A 17,831-nucleotide genomic window follows, 5' to 3' on the forward strand; every position below is an offset into this window, starting at 1 on the left:
ATGAAAATATTATTACATGAGAAATATTATATATCATAGTCTAAAAATCTTTTTAAAATTAAGTAAAAAAATCCAATAAAACACAAATATGTTCCTCGTACATGAATGTTTTTAATTGGTTGACAACTACATTTTGTTCTGTTCATATAATAGTGTTTGCAGGTACCAGGTTGTTTAAGATTTCTTTGTGCTATTTGGAATACTGGAAAATGTTATGTGTGCGCTCATATTCATATGTATAATATGCATACGTACTTGTTACATTATCATGTTATGTGAGAAATATCTATGCATATAATATATATATAAGTAACTGAGACAAATTAAGGCTTTACAATTACCTCTGTGGATAAAATGTACCACTGTATGTAGAAATACCACCTAGAGTTACCTTTTACAAACCTGAGTGGGTGGTAAGAGGACTTCTATTGCGCGTGCATCAAAAATTTTGCTGTCAGCTTTCCCCATCTGCATACAGCACCACAAGAATGACTCGTTGCCTTAAGGAAATAAAAAGGAATCAGTAAAGGGGAAGGTCACTAAATACCAGAATGAGAACAACCACAACATTAAAAAAGGATGAAAAATAAAATATTCACAATTTCATACTAAACTGAAAGTCAGATTGAAGTCAAACCAAAGAAAATAATAAAACAGAAACAAAACCATACAGAATAATGTACACGTGTACACTGAGATATATTCAAAAGCAGAAATAATGTAATTAGTGATCAAAACTTGTAGATTTCTGCCACAAACTCATATCTCTGTGAGATTTTGGCCACCTTCCTATGAGAAGGCAAGGCTTTTAGAAAGCGTGGAATTCTCACAGATGAAAAGAAACTTTAATGTTGGCACACAGATGCTCCATTGGCTTCTTAAGTTGTTGATCTAGAAACATTTCTTATTCCAGTAAAAGAATATATGGTAGAGCTACAGGCTGTGGAGCATCTCTACTTTCTCCTGCAAGAGAGAAGGCTTCAGGAGACTGAACTTTCTTGGGAGTGCAGAGCCATAGGAGAGAGTTCTTCTCCCTGAGCCTGCTGGGGAGAGGAAGAAGAAAATGATCAATTAGTCTGAAGTTCAGTGCCATTAGTTTAGTACAGGGGATGGCAAGGATGTTCTCTTCATATTGCCTTTCAGTTATGTAAATCAGAACCTTGGTTCTATTCCTGAATATAATTTTTTGTGTCTTTAAGTAATCTTATGGAGATACGGAATTTGTGATCAGTGATGATTCCTGAGTCCTTTTTATAAATGCTAAGCACGCTGCCCTGCCCACATTCTGCTTTGCTGGCTAGCTTCATTTTGTGCCCTATCGTTATTAAACAGTTCTAAGTGTCATTCCAGAAATGGTTGCACCTCATCAAGATAAGGTGAGTTTTGAATACAAAGTCCTGTCCTGAGATATATTATGTGCCTGCAAATCCTATTGACCTCACTGGAAATTTGGAATCCTGTGTAGGAGAAGGTTGGACAGCAAGTTCATTTTTATAAACTCATTGCCTTGTTTTCCTTTGAGATTGACTCCTGAACTACCCAGTAACACAGTTCATTGTCTAGAATTTTCCTTAGCAGTCGTGTCTTAGCTTATCCCAGAGCCAACATCTGTGTTCTTCCTTTAAATCCTCATTTGAGGGAAACTGGCTCACTTGGCAGGCAGACTCACTGGGACAAATATAACTGGACCTCAATGTAATTCCCTCATGGGCAGATGTAGGCTGATGTTTTTGCTACTGCTTGTTGTTTGGCGGAAGGTAATCTCTTCCAAGGCCAGGTTGGGTGTTGGTTAGGCTATAAAGCTTATATACAGTGGAAAACAGTAGAAATACATGAAGCCTGAAAAATGAAGAATCCATCATGGTTTTGCATCTGTGATTTTCCATTGGTTTGGGACATAACCATTTGATTTTGGCGTTGTACCCATGTTCGTGTCAATAAATAAGATAGCTAAACCTCTGGGGAATTACTGTCTCTTAATCAAGCCCATCATTAAAGTGTGTACACAGAAATGGGCCTAGAGACTGGAGTTCCTGCCAAAACCCCAGAAGCCAAAAAAGAACATCAAGATTTTAAAAAACATTCCTGTAAGACATTTACCAATGTTTATGCAATTCTTAGTCCATCTCTTCCACTGCTGCTTTCTGTTGATTGAGAGCATAAGGTGCTGTGTTTCCTGTAAGTCTAGAGAAGCTTCTGGAGAAGCAGATAGGAGCAATGTCTTTTTTCACCTTGATGTAATTATAATCTTGATTTTCATCAAGGATTCTCTTGGGTGCCCCTCTGGGCTTCTTCAGTTTGCACAGACCTGATTAAGCAAGGCTCCCATTTGTTTTTAATAGTCTCAGATTTCACTCTGGGAGTGCCACAGCATGTTTGGAGGGCCTGTGGACGTCAAGATTTTAAATCTTCTTCTGAAATATGTTTATTAGATGCGCATAGACTGAAATGTGTTTATTAGATGCGCATAGAATGTGCATATTTATATAGATGTTTAGTGTATGTATAAACTTACATTACTTTATCTTGTTGCATTTACTTGTTGCTAAAAACTGTTCAGTCTAATTTGTATGTATATGGTATTAGCGGTATTAGCACAAATATAATGGGAGCATCCACTTCAAGGTCTGGATCTGCCATGTATGTACTATCACATGGTCATTAGATTTCAAACAAACTACGTCAATTACATGCACATACAAATGTACTGTCAGCTGCAAGGATCTAACATTGAAAATCAGGCCTTGAATCTTACCTTTTTTGTATTTCCAGGTTTTCTCCACTACTCTCAGTAATGTGAACAAACTTTGAAATTAAATCGTTGTCTTTGAAATTAAATAAATTGCAGAAAATAGCAATTAGGTATGAATCTTCTTTTTAACTCTTGTAGGAAATTTGAACCTATAATTAACAGTGGCGAGGGCAAAAAAGAATAGCTCAAGAGTTAAACTGACCTGAAGTGCATTCTTTTTACTGGCTTCTATATCTTTCCCCAATGAAACAAACAAACAAACAAAGCTCAACAAACAATCCACACAATTGGTGCACAGATGGTACAGAGCAGAACCAGATTCCTGTGCAGAACTGCAAAGCTTACATCCCATGCAGTTTCTACACAGATACAGATTTTACCCATCCATCTGAGCTGTTAAGTTTTCGTGCACCGAGTGTGAGACTCATAGATTTGGCTCCTGCATCAACGCACCCCCACAGACAGGGGTATGTCTTACATACTTTCCTAGCACAGCGCCAGAATCGTTCTCCCCCCCATGACCTGATAAACCAGCTGCAGGTGGTTGGCAGCTCCTCTTGTCCCCTGCCTCCCAGTGCGCTGGTCTGTCAAGCGGGACAGTCTGATGGGCTCCCTGTCCACCAGTTCTTACGGAGGTGTCAGGCTCCGAGGAATCTGGAGTGTGTTTCCTGGCTGCCTCACAGAAATGCTGGCCTCTTCTCCACCGTAAGCCCCAGCACCCAGACATGTCTCCTGCACAGGACCAGTCCACAGTTTTGTGTTATGCATTGGAAAAGAAGAAACGTGAGAGGACTGAGCCATTTATAATTGAAGTTATGCAAAGCGACAGTCAATTTTGTTTGCCAAAGCTCGATGATTTGAAAAATTTGTTTGCATATTTCTTCCAGCCTGTATCAAATATTCTGGAAAGTCATCTGCTTCTTGAAACATCTTTTTGGTCCTCTATTGTATTCTGGCTAAATGCTTCTGAGGACTCTGTATCTGGATAAATGAGGCTGAGCCAGACCTGATATAAGCAAAAATTTAACAAGTTCCACCAGTGGAATCAGCTATGAAACAACAAATGGAACATTTAGTTTTGGTGTCTGAAAAATAATGACAATTTGGTGAATTATCAGTACAAATGTAGAAGTCCACTAAAGCAGGAGTCCTCAGGCTCATCTATCCAGATACAATAGAGGACCAAAAAGATATTTGAAGAAGCAGAGGACTTTCTGGAATGTTTGATACAGGCTGGAAAAAACATGCGAACAAATTTTTCAAATCATAGAATGATTCTGTTTTAGTGGACTTCTACTTTTGTATTGATAGTTCACCAGATTGTCATTATTTTTCAGACACCAAAAATAAATATTTCATTTGTTGTTTCATAGCTGATTCCACTGGTGGGGCTTGTTAAATTTTTGCTTATTTCAGGTCTGGCTCAGCCATATTTCATGAGGCAAAGCTGCCACCAAAGCTTGATGGGAGATTTGTCCAAGTAAAGGCTCTAGGATTTGACATGTATTGTTTTGCTGTGTCTTCATGCTGTTACTGTCTTTCATTTGAATTGGAACATAGATAATTATATTCTAGATTTAAAACAACAACTTTGTTTTTTTATAAATAAAATATTTGTTTTACTATCCAAAGCCTGGAAACACCTTCAAAGAGGTGATTTTAGTATCTTATAATTTTCTGTACACCATAAATGGTTACTTGGAATGTGCTTCTAGTTGTCTGCCCTAAAAGGAAAAAAATACTGACCAAAAGAATTTAAAGTGCTTAAGAGTTTTAACCACAAAGGATACACAGAGAGGCTAGAATGGCACATGGTGCTGAGCCTGTCAGATTCTTAAAATACCAACAATTTATGGTGGTCTATAATCCTGTCACTCTTTTCATGTATCTGAAAAAAAAATGCTTAACATCCTTGTTAATTGAAACTAAAGCTTTCAGGCAAGAGATTTGATTTTTCCAATATCACTGTTATAAAGTCAAGGAGGATTTAGAGTAAGAGCATGGGGGTCTACTTTCTAAAAAATCTACTGAAGCTTTATAAGAAGATTTTGCAAATCACTCTACTCAGAAGTGTTCTCTTGTGTATTATGTTATCCACAATTTCCCTTTTCCCATTTGTATTGTTGAGGAATTTTCTTTACAAGTTTGTGTTTTAAAATCCATGTGCTCCTTTTTCTTCCTACTTATGTGATTTAATCCTTTGTTTGTGACTTCATTCCATTTAAATTTTTATGATGTCACAAAAGATCAGATCCAGAGAAAGCCTAAGAATTGGTCAGTAGAAGTTAATGCTCAGGATTTCACAGAATTGAGCTCACTGAAAGAATTACAGTCATGTTGAGACCTGATTTTCTAGCAAAAGCCAATGAACTTTAAATGTGAAGTGGTCCAAAAATATATGAAGCATAAGCATGAATGTTTCAAAAGAAAATGTTTTCCAACATTTTCTGTGAAGGGCCAGCTAGACAATTAAAAAAAAAAAAAAAGTTATTCTTGTTTTAAAATCTAAGAATAGAAATATTTTAAACCAGAAATTATGGTACTAAATAGCATATAATCTACAGTGTACGAACCTAAAGACATTCTAGAATGAACTGGAGCTTTATCGTCTTTATCGTAATCATCTTACAATTATTGATTCAAAAACATTTACTCGGGGATGTCTGGTTGTCTTCACCCTTTTCTTATCTGTGTCTTACAAGCAAAAAATACATGGAGATGGTCTGGACCAATGAGGCAGGAAATTGCAGAGCCTAATGAATCTTACTTGTTGAGCCACACATGGTTGGTGTTGGAGTTTGGGTTTTGGTTTTTTTGAGGGGCGATGGGGTTGTGAGGAATAAAGTTTTCCTCTCCTCAGCAGCAACAGTAGTGACAGCAGAGAAGGACCAAGCCATTCTGAACTGTAGTAGGTGGGTTAGTCAGGCTGCCATAGCTTTTCAATACAATCAGTTTATTCTTTATGCAAACCATTCTTAGCTTCTTTCGCTCAATAAATGGAGACAGGATAGGTGCTTCTGTTGGCAGAAGACTAGGTGGGGGGAAACTACCTTTATCATTGTTTTATATTTTTCTGCTACATAGCAGGTGCATACAGATGTCCTTATCCAGTTCTCAGCAATGAGATTGTAGGAAAGTAATTGCTGAGGATAGGTAGCTTGAGAGTTTACAGTGCACATGCTGAGTCCATTTGATCTTGAGAATAAGGTCAGACCTTCATTTTACTGACATGTATGTACATTCTTTGAAATTTTCTCCACCTGACAGCAGCAAGGTATATAGGAGAATGAAAGTGAGTGTCCTTCCACCAAAGAGGAAGAAGGACATCCTTTGTTTAGCACAAGATATTCATGTATAGTGCGAAAGATGGAATCTTAAAAGGCTCTGTTGACCTTCATCACTATAATGGAAAGGGACCAAACCACAAATGTGACACTTGCCTCATATTGAAGTCTGACCATAAATTTCTATATGCAAACTTTTTGTGCATTTCATCTTTGTAGATACGAGCAGACTTGTATCTGGGAGAAGAGCTGAGAAATTAGTGATTTCTCAAATGGGACAATTACCTTTAGTGCTGTGTTTTTATCTGATGCTTGGCATATTGTAAATTCCATACAAAACAACCTGCCTGCACTGTGATGTGATATCCCTGTGACTTCTGCTCCCTAACTGGATGGAATGGGTTGTTTTCTTCTCTCTTACATTCTGTCTTCATTTCTAGACTAATAAGCTTTTAGAAAAGGTACAATCTTGTAACAGTGTTCATAAGCTCTTGTCACGTATCATATATTACACAAAGTCTCCTAGGTATTCTTTGATTTCCAGGTTTTCCAAACATCTCTTTCCCAGATACTTTTTGAATGATTATTTCCTTCAGCTTGCGTTTTTCCAGAATGAATCTCATTTTGGGTGATATCCAAAGCCCATTGAGGTCAGAAGAATGTCTCCTATTGACTTCAGTGGGCTTTGGATTTGATCCTTTATTTCCTATATCCAGGAGCCAAATTCTGCACACCTTATTGTTTCAATGGGAATTTTGTGTAAGGAAGGCAAGCAGTATTGGCTTCCGTAGTCTGATATTTTCAGACTCCTTTGCTTTGTATTTCACTCTTTTCACTAGCATTCATAATGGTACAATATAGTTTACAAATGTAAGTGCTGTTTTCTGTCACCATGGATAGCTAATGGAAATCTTAAGTAATACTGAGTGAACTCTGTTGTGTCCACTACCACCTCTTTCCAGACTTGATATATGTTATTCCATTACCTTTTGTTTCAGTCTTTTAATTACTTTGCAGTTCACAAGGTTTTTTCAGTGTCTGGGAAAATGTGAATCGTCTGTGGGTAAAGTTTTGAAAGGCACTGTAATCAGATATAAAGTCCAGTTACAGGTTGTATTCTACATATAATAACTTTTGCCCAGATCCAGGAAAGCGCTTTAACATGTGCTCAAGTCTATCCTTGTTAAGAAATGCAAGTAGTTTTTAAATGTAATTGTCTAAGTGGGACTTTGGTATCAAGAAAAGTTAAGCAAAACTTTATATTTGTTCCTCAATAGGGAGATCTTTTCAAATTCGGTCTTTTATGTATCGGTTCTCCAAGATGAAGGATTCCAAACTATTCTACAAAGTTGGTACCTGTAAAGACTATTCATCACTACAATATGGTTATCTCTGAAGTGAGTGTGCTATATATCTTACCCAGGATTTGTCATTTAAATTTAAAACTGGAGTGAGTTTAGTGGAGGGCCACCCAGATGGTCAGGGGGTTGAAGGATTTGCCTTAGGAGGAGAAGCTGAGGCTTGTTCAACCTGAAGAAGGTATGGCTTTTGGGGACCTTATAGTAGGAGGTCACCAAGAGGATGGAGCCAGGCTATTCACAGTGCTGCATCATGGGAGGACAAGAAATAACGGGCAGAAGTTGAAACAAGACAAATTCAGACTGGATATAAAAAAAAACTTTTTCACAGTGAGGGCAGCGAAGCATTGGAACAGATTGCTCAAAGTTGTGCAGTCCTTGAAGGTTTTCAAGACCACACTGCATGTGAGTAAGTTGGTCAGATCTCATAGCTGACCCTGCTTTGAGCAGGAGGCTGGACTAGATGAACTCCAGAGATACTTTCCAACCTGAATTATCCTGTGATCTTTTGATCCTATTCATGTTTTCTGTTGCTTATGGTTCTAGTATGCTCTTGGTCTCTCTCGGTTCATACTTTTTTTTTTCTAATAACATTTATTCAATTATTTTTCTGAAAAGAGAAGTGAGAGATACTGGAAAGTAAGTGCTAGAATTCCTTGGACTTCCATAGGAAAAGTGTTAATCCATATTTCTTCCTTCAAAAATTTCCATTTCTCAGTACCTGCTCCTCTTGGCATACCAATTTAATTGTCAGCGGTTCATAAATTAACTAGCTAATTCCTTTATGATCTGGGGATGCATATGTCCTCCTTCTGGTTTATATTTTTTCTAGCTGTTTTATTAAGTACTTGTTATAAATAAATGTACCAGAAAGATTCTGCTGCTCTAGTTGCTCAGGCATCTTTTCCTTAGTTTTCTTGTTAAAGACTACATTTAAAAAATTACTCCTCTATTCTTTCATTTTCCCTCTTTAATCTTTTATCAATTTGAGTAATATTTCACAGAATCACAGATCACAGAATGGTTGGGGTTGGAAGGGGTCTCTGGAGGTCATCTGGTCCAACCCCCCTGCTCAAGCAGGGCCACCTACAGCCAGTTGCCCAGGACCATGTCCAGACGGCTTTCGAATATCTCCATGGATGGAGATTCCACAATCTCCCTGGGCAACCTATGCCAGTGCTCTGTCACCCTCACAGTAAAAAAGTGTTTCCTGATGTTCAGATGGAAACTCCCATGTTTTCATTTGCGCCCACTGCCTCTTGTCCTGTTACTGGGCACCACTGAAAAGAGCCTGGCTCCATCTTCTGTACACCTTCCCTTCAAGTATTTATATACACTGAGGATATCCCCCTGAACCTTCTCTTCTCCAGGCTGAACAGTCCCAGGTCTCTGAGCCTTTCCTCGTGTGAGGTGCTCTAGTGCCTTAATCATTTTAGTGGCCCTTTGCTACACCAGTAGCTCTGTATCTCACTTGTACTGGGGAGCCCAGAAGTGGACACAACGCTCCAGGTGTGGCTGCACCAGTGCTGAGTAAAAGGGAAGAATCACATTCTTTGACCTGCTCACCACATTCTTCCTAATGTAGCCCAAGATAACTTTGGCCTTTTTCACAGCAAGGGCGCATGTTGCTGGCTCATGTTCAACTTGGTGTCCACCAGGACCTCCAGGTTCTTTTCTGCACAGCTGCTCTCCAGTTGGTCCTCTCCCAGTATTTATTGGTGCATGGGGTTATTTTAACACATTTTGATTTCATACTTAACAGAGGGCCTGCAAGGGTAAAGACCAGCAGCTGAATAAGTCTAAAAAGGCACAGGTAGTTACCTAATGCAATCTATTCATACGCATAGAGCCTTAGTTGGGCTATATGTAGAATTATAGATTGACTGAGCAGGTGAAGCCCATCGTTTCAGATCATGGTTCGGTGCTGTTACTACCACAGACTTTAAAATTGATACCAATTCCTCTATTACAATTAGGTAATTTTTTGCAGTATTTTTCTCATCTTCCAGTATAATCTTTAGTTTCAGCCTAGGTATGTCTGGGACAGGACACTTCCATTTTGTTTCGGTATCCCCTACACACATACAAACCTCTCATAGGATGCTTCAGGGAATGTTAATCAACAGGGACCTAGTCTACCCTGAAAAATTCATCTGTGAAGAGATACTACTAGACATATGTTGTTTCTACACAGAAGATATTAAGAATTCCTCAGAGGTAGTTCTTGCAGTGTTGTCACGCATGGCATGTAATGGACAAGCAGATCTGGTCAGGGAATTAACTTTTCTGTTCCTTTCGAAAAAAAAATTGAGACTTTGTAAAAGAAAGTCATCCCAAGGGGGAACAAAAAGACAAATTGTTGAACATCTTCAGTAAAAAAGGATTCAAATTAATACTACTTTGGGTCATTTGAATTGCAGTGTTTGGCTAAAATACAGATACTCATTAAACGTAATTTTTAAAATATAAAATATTGTAAAGTGAATATTTGAACCTTTCTTTTCCAGAAATGTCTGACTGAAATATATCTACATTTTAGAAGTGTTTTCCACTTTGTCAAGAAAAGCTTAAATTAAATTTGATTTCTTTTAGGAAGGGATTCAATGGAAATGACAGTTTTCTAGTGGAGAGTTGCTCAACATTTTTATCACTTTGTGCAAATCATTTAACTGAAATAACTCAGTTTTCTTCCCATGTGAGAGAAGAGTTATATAGTTTATTGACCTCATAGAGTGTTAGGATAATTAATTCATATTTATTAAGCACTGTAAAGACAGAGAAGCTCAATCCCCAAATGGCATTATAAAAAAATACTGTGGTAGGCTAAATGCCACCAACTTTCAATGAAATTAAAAGGCACTATCAGGGATACTCTGAATCACTGATATGAACTAATTAAAAGAATTCATTTCATTAAATCATTAAAATCTCTGTAGACTTTGTTGTCCAGAGTTACATCAGGCAGCCATTATGTGCAAAAATGTGTACACACCTTTTTTTCCAACTTAGAAATGTCATTTAATTTCATCTGTTACTTTACCAGCTAGTCATTTGGTACTGTGAGATGCTTCTATACTTTGCCTCAAAAAACTTCAGTTTTGACTATCCTGAGTAATTTCATATCATTGGCAGAATGTATAAAGTTTCTGTTTACTCTGAATTTGAGATTACTCATGAGTCTGCTGAAGAGCACAGATACCAGCAGAGACCTTATAACACCTTGCGAGTAACCTTCTTCCCTTCTGAAAATTGACCATTAGTTCATTCTTTGCTTTCCTAACTTGGAAAAAGCTAATAATGCAGAAGAGGGCCGTTCCTCTTGTGCCATGGTAGCTTCACACTTTTAAAAGCTTGTGAATTTTCCCAAGCTTTATGGAAATCCAAGTTGTATGCACCCAAGTATCCAAGTATAGAATTGCAACACTACAGTTACCAGGTCATCTTATCCACATGTTCCTTTAGACAAGCCTAATACATTTTTGAGACATGACTTCCATCTGCAAATCTTCATCGATTCTTCCCCAGTTAAAATCTCACAGCTGTAACTCCCATTATATTGCCGTGCTAGGTTAAGCTTGTTATAATATGCAGTCTTTGTCTTCTAAATTATTTGCATGCTTATTCATTGATTACCCCAAATATTATTTTGCCTTTTTTCATAAATGATATTGAGGGGACATTTTATAGAAAAAGAAGGTAAGAGTGAACAAAATAACACTTACTTCTGTGACTAAATCATTAGTATTGGGGAGTTCGTTAAAGAATGCTTAAAAAGAAAACCAAATTCTGTAAGTATATTTTGTGCAAGAAAAAAACAAAACAAGAAGTCCTTCAAGGTGAGTCGGTTCCTGAACCTGCATTAATTAGGTATTAACCTGTAAGTAATTAAATATTATTTTCTTTATGAGCTCTCTGATACTGTTTTCTGTGTTTTGATTTTCAGATACATATGTAGGCAACTTTTATAGAAAGAGGATTAATCTAGGCTTTGGCTTTTATTCAGCTATGTCTGGCATATACAAATCTGAGATCTACAACAGAAGAGTTTGTTTTAGAGACATGCACATTCACATCAATATCACGTTTCTAAATTTCACAACAGTCTTAATTTTCAGAGCTTCATACTTCGTATGTACTAGATTTCCCTATTGTGTCAACTGGCTTTTCTTTCCGTGAAGCACTGAAAAATGTGTGCGTAAATTCAGATGAAAATTGCCTGTGCTGTTGACATTTTCTGCTGTTGAAAATGTAGCAACTCAAGTCTGATTTTCAGCTTGCTTTAAACTTACAGAAATGGTGCAACTGTCACCTGTTTCTAATTATTCCTGAAAAGCCAGTAAAAGGTAGTGCGAAGGCTACTCAGGAGAATGATTCAGAGTAATCCAGAAACTTTAGCTATTGATCTTTGATGATGTTCTCTTTGCTAAACCTGATGTTGTTTGTAGTGTCCCTTGCATCCTGTTCCATCCAAGGCACAAAATCAGTGATAGGGGTTCAGAGAAGATGGCGATATTCTTTTTCTTAGAAGTAGTGCAAAATAATGAAACAGAAGGGACTTAAAGAGGTGCTCTTTTGGTAATGAGAGCTTAAGTGAAAAATTGAAATCTCTACAGCTGATCAATGACAGCAGCAGTTACCAAACATCCTAGCCCATCACTGCTACAGTCTTATGACAAATGTTCAAAACCGGTTGTCTGTATTTAAATGGGCTCCTGAATCTATAATGACAATGAGTTTATAAATAGTTTGGTGTTTAGCCAGGTTGTATCTCACAGCCATTCACTGAGCTTTGTGGGTATCTGTCACTGAGGTATAACGACTTTACTGACACTAGGGAGACTAAATATGGATTGAAAAGCTTAACATTAGGCAACTGTGCTAATATTTTGGCCCTACTTCCTAGAAAATGATCTTTTTCTTTTTAATCTTAAAAAACCCACAGTGAGTAAAGCAATTTTTAAACATCTTGGCCTGGTAGTTACAGCATCCTCCAAAAGCTTAGGATTGGTACAATCAAGTAAAAAAATAGGCTAAGATTTCTTAAAGATACATAGAGTAGGAGCAAAATCCTACTAAAATGAAAGGCAAGTTTATTGCTTTTCCACATGTCTGGGTATGAGGCAGCGAGACAGAAAAGCCCTATATAAGCTGGATGTAAAATGAGCGGTTTCAGTATGATTGTGCTTTATTTTGTGTAGACAAATAAATATAGGCATGTGTGTGTATAAAATCTCTCACGTAACTTTAATTCTTGGGGAGTCTTGATCACTCGTAGCTTCCTGGCTTACTGCATTAATGCTACTATTTAATATGGATTCTTTTCTATTTCGCTTAACACTGTTCTCGCCTTTTCTTAAGCAAATCTCACTCATCCTACCTCCATTTCTCAATGATGTGTTTATTTTCACAGTTCTCTCAACCATCTCTTGCACAGGCAAGCTCACTGACCATTTTTCAGTAACTTTTCAGACCTAAGAATGTACTTTCTTCGTATGATCAGCTGGTAATTTGAAATCTAGGTCTCTTCATCCTCTTATTTCCTAGCAGCTTTTTCTAAAGACTATCATGGGGCAACCAGTCATTCTCGAATGCTTCATGCAAGAAGCTGATCTCTACAGGAGCTCAGATAACTGTTGTCTTTAGGGATCTTCTTTATTGAATGCCCATTGTCCAGTGTTATGTGCTTACCTTGAGGTATATTTATTCAGCGTGTCACATGAGCATCTGCAGGGCAGATAACAGCAATTTGTGGAACTTCTGTCCTAAGCTGCAAATAACTCTTTTGTAATACAAGCTGCCTCATCCCTCATGCACAAGAAAAAGGAGAAAGCATTGAAACATAGAATGAAAATGAACTGATAACTTTACCATAGCTTAGTAATGTTTCTTTTTTTTCTCGTTAAAATGGAAAGCTCTTCAAATAGTAGAATAAAGATTTATATTTTTATTATCAGGGACAGTATCTAGAACTACATCTCCTAGAGATAACCAGCTCCTCTGTTAAAAGGTTTTTTTAGAAATCCCTGCAAGGAGCAGGCAGGAATTCTTGCCTTCCGATGTTCACTGTTGCACCAATGAATTCTGTGCTGCCTCTGACACACCAGACACATGTCATTGCTGGTATTCAGATATGAGGAATTATGGCTCAGACCTGATGTTTCTCTGTTAGTTTTTTTTTTAAAGTATAAACCCTAATAAAACGCTTACATAAAGAAAGCTCTCAAATGGTCATAGGCTTAATGTCCCTCCATCCTTTTTACAGGAAGAAAAATGACTAAAACTTGAAGTCAGACTCTGGCATGCTTGAATACCATATGCCTGCACTATTGAGAGACTGGAACAGAGTATCTGGAGAAAGATGAGAGAGTGTGGGTGGCAATAGAAAAAACAACCACGACTGTAAGTTAGCAAGATAATATCCTTACTTTCTTCTGTGGGTCTCAAGAGTGATTAAAAAAACATTCGTGTTTTAAAAATATTGCTGAAGACTACAGTGTGACTCATAATGCTTCAGAGAATGGAATTCTTGGAAGTTTCACTGTAATGCCAGATTTTAGAATGGAGGGCAGCAGAGCTGCAGAGAAGTAACACGAGGCTATGTTGATGGAGAAAGAATATCTCTGAGGAAATGCAGGCGAGAGAGAAAGAAAGGAAAGAGAATGAGCCTGGGGAGAGATGACAAGACAATTATTTATACTGAGAACTGTTGCTTGCACTGATGGGAATGTTTACTGCTTTTTGAGATTTTATTGGCCAGCATGCCTGCCTACACAATGCTTGGTCATATGCACAGCAGGGGAAGATATATAAACATGTTGACCAATCAGACAATGAAAGCAGTTACATACAACTCTGAAAGTCCATCCTAGAGCTGGCCTGAAACTTTTGAATGAAACTTTTTTTTGGCGGGAGGGGGAGTAAATTTCTGGTAAATTCACTATTTTATAAGGGAATGTACTGGCTAAAAGTAAATTTTCATTGTGAAGGTTTCTCAAGTCTGAATAGACTTTCTGGTCAGAATAAAATAAAGAGTGACAATTATCTGGAATTAAACAGTAGCCTCACAGTTATGGCATGCACCTGATACTTTGCTTGATACTGTGACGTACCTGTTTTATATTCTAAATAAGTACCTTTGCTAGGAAAGTGGGCAGTCTTTCTCCCACCATCCCCCACAAGTGCTGATCAATACCTATTCCTCTAAAGTTCCAAGGAGATGGTTTGAGAATTTCACAGGCTATGACATTGGCAGGGATATGGAAATTCCAGGTTCAGATCCATGAACATGAGCTGGGCTTTTACCAGAACCTCATCCTTTAAGTGAGCGTCCTAACTATCTGAGCTGTATACTAGCTGAGGTATGATTGCATTCTCACTGTTACTTACAGGGGAAAAATATATTTTTTATATTGGACGCCTAAGTACTGAAATCAGGCCTTTTTTTTTTTTTTAAGAGCATTCTTCTTATCTAGTCTCTCCTATAAACTATATCTATAGTTTGTGCATATGATTAAATAAAATATGTTGGTTCAGAGTGCTGAAAATGTGTTGATGGCTTAAAGGTGGATAATGCTGCTGTCTAGACAGAAACTTTGTGTATCTTTTAAACATTTAATGATTATTCATCTGAAAATTCACATCTGAGAAATGTTGTAACTTGGTACTTCCTCTCTGAAAAAAAATTAAAATCATATATCCAGCAGGGGAGCAGATATGACACCATTCGTATAAGTAATGGTCATATATCACAGTTAAATGAATACCGTAAGTGAACAATTAGTTGATATGTTCTTGGCTGAAATTTGTTCATGTAATTTGATCAATGAAGTGTGTGGATAAAGAATAGATTAACAGATCATAACCAGTTCATGAACAATTTACGAACAGGAAGAAAGACTACAGAGCAGGGAATTTGAATAATGTATCTTTTGTTTCACTTGTATAACAGGAAAACCTAGATTTTTGAGTTGGCCAAAATGGAAAATGAAACTTTTCAGTTTTTTGTTTTATGTATTTTTTCTGGAAAATTAAATCTAGTTATATTTAGAAATGAACCATCTTAAATGAAAGAGGTGGTCTTATGAAAATATGACTATATTTTTTTTTTAGCTTTTACTTGTAATGTTTTTAAGTTTTAATGAATTCTTGTTGGAATAATTTTGCAATTTTCAGGTGGATGACACATGGATTTTAGCCAGGTTGAGCTGGCTACTTGGGTGGATAAAACATTCAATCAAAAATTTGTCCAACTTTCCTGGGCTTATGATCTACCAATTGCCTTGTTTCCCAAAGCAGTGAACTGAGAAATGTTTATCCGTTACAGGATTAGTGCAACTAATTTGCTCTCATATTGCCTGTCATCCTGTAGATTTCATAATATGTGAACACAGACAGACTGTTATGATCTCAGAGTCACCAGTAAAATCTACAATGCATGATGATATTAGGTTCTCAAATAAAGAGGATTTGGCTAGAGTGAAAAATGCACCAAAAATTTGAGTAAACAACAGCAAGACAATCTGCATCTTAGTTTGTGTAGGAGATAAGTTGAAGCTGGGAAACATTTTCTGATATGTCCATTAATGGATGTACAACTCATCCAATCACTCAGGAGCTAATACTGCACTTTTCTGTTCTGTGCATAAAAAATGTCATGCCAAATGACTCTGAGTGGTATCCTTAATGATGAATTTACAACCATCAGTAAGGAGCCTTCTTTGATTGTCTGCATTAAAGCAGCAGTTGATTATAATCCCATCCAGTGATGCTTTTCCTTGGCCTTATTAAAAAGAGCAGCATACAAGGAATCATACCCTTGGGTGTATTTTGACTTGCTCAAAAGTATGGCTTAAGTGTTGATTTCTTTTCCAAAAAAACCCAAATTCCATTTTACAATGATGACACATCCATCGTCTAAAACAAATGATATGGGAATTACAATGAATGCCCTGATTGCTCACCTGGCTTTAAAAATAGTACCAGGTTTCACAGAAAATATTTAGCTGGGCATATCTGTCAACTGTCAGTGCTGTGCATGGGAAATAGACAACCAGCTCGCTCTTTTCATCGTCCCACCGTTTGGGCCTTATCTCATGCATTTGTAATGCAGTGCTGCCGTCTCTCTCAAGAGACCTTATATGCTCGATGGCTTCTTCCCCATCCTCTGGCCCAGGAACCACTGTCTCACTGCGTTGAGCAAGAGAAGCTTGGCAGATCTGGAAATGAATTGTGAGTCAGTGGGCATGTTCAGTAACTGTAAAGTGTGACTTCCCTTTTTGTCAAGTCCCTTTTCTAAGGATTAGATTTATTAACTAAACAAAAGATTCCAAAGCGGGTTCATAGTAACACAGAATATATGGTAAAAGACAAGGGAGATCTTTCCAGCTTCCAGCAGCGTCTGCAGAAAGTGCTAATACGCATCTCTCTAGATAGCTTCCTATCCAACTTTAGGAAACACAGATGTATTTCTATAGTACATACCAATATGTTTCAGTGTTACTGGTAAATCACTACTGAGTTTCTCTGCACCTCTCTGTGTTCATGAGGATGCAGCTGAAGACTTTAAAGTTCAGTCAGTAAAAAAATGAAAAGCAAGATCAATGACATTTCTTTCTCAATCTGCTCTTTTTTCTTCCATTCTGTTCCTCCCAATAGATAATTTCTGGGAATTATTTCAGCTGAGTGAATCAAGTGAAGACATCTCATGGGAATAGGAGAGATCTTGCAGGTCAGTTCTGGGGAATGGTTCCGTGTATCATAAATTATTTTCTTGCTTTTGCTTACCACACTTTTGCTCTAATCAGGTAGATAGAACTATTGACTTAGTTTGATGTCGTGGTAGATTATTTAGTATCAGAGATACATCAGGAAGCTAAACACTAACTAAAAAAACTATAGGTCTGCATGAACATCAAAAAAACTAAAGCTCAGCATAATCGTTCCAGTGGTACGCATTCTAGAGAAGGCAACGTACAGTTAAAAGAAAAAAAAAGATAAAATGAAATAGAGGAAACAAGACAACTGAGTTCCATCTAATATTTTCCATTTCCCCAGAACTGTTCATTATTCACTGACATACGTGCAACGGATGTGTTCCACTTGAGAGTGAGAAGAAATAGAAATGAACTTGGTAATTTGCTTAAATTTTTGTATAATTATCACTTTTTGAAATAAATACTTCACTCTATAAAATGCACAACTCCCTGCCTCTCCCTTTCCAATGTTCCAAAACCACTTTGGACTAATTTTGATCTCTGTTTGCAATTGTGTGCATGTGTCTGTGTGTTAGTAGCACAGTATGTTCTCTATGTCCATGTGCTGCAAATCCGGTTGACAGCAGCCTTGCGCCCCATTCTTTCCTGGTTGTCCTTCATCACAAATGGTAAGTGATCAAATAGCTAAAAATTTTTTCTTTCTTGCATTGAATTGTGCAACTTC

At 37.3% G+C, this 17,831-nt stretch overlaps 1 long non-coding RNA gene across 2 annotated transcripts in view; it reads left to right on the forward strand.

Moving 5' to 3' along the window:
• The window catches only part of LOC142032416 (uncharacterized), a 53,396-nt gene extending 35,845 nt beyond the window's left edge, over nucleotides 1-17,551 (forward strand). For both annotated transcript variants that reach the window (XR_012650824.1, XR_012650823.1), the window contains exons 3-5: nucleotides 13,657-13,793; nucleotides 17,049-17,121; nucleotides 17,448-17,551. This is a non-coding gene — a long non-coding RNA (uncharacterized LOC142032416). The remainder of the gene's footprint in view (nucleotides 1-13,656; nucleotides 13,794-17,048; nucleotides 17,122-17,447) is intronic.
• The last annotated feature ends 280 nt before the right edge of the window (nucleotides 17,552-17,831 follow it).

This window comes from Buteo buteo, chromosome 6, assembly GCF_964188355.1.
Source record: "Buteo buteo chromosome 6, bButBut1.hap1.1, whole genome shotgun sequence".
NCBI classification, from domain to species: Eukaryota; Metazoa; Chordata; class Aves; order Accipitriformes; family Accipitridae; genus Buteo; species Buteo buteo.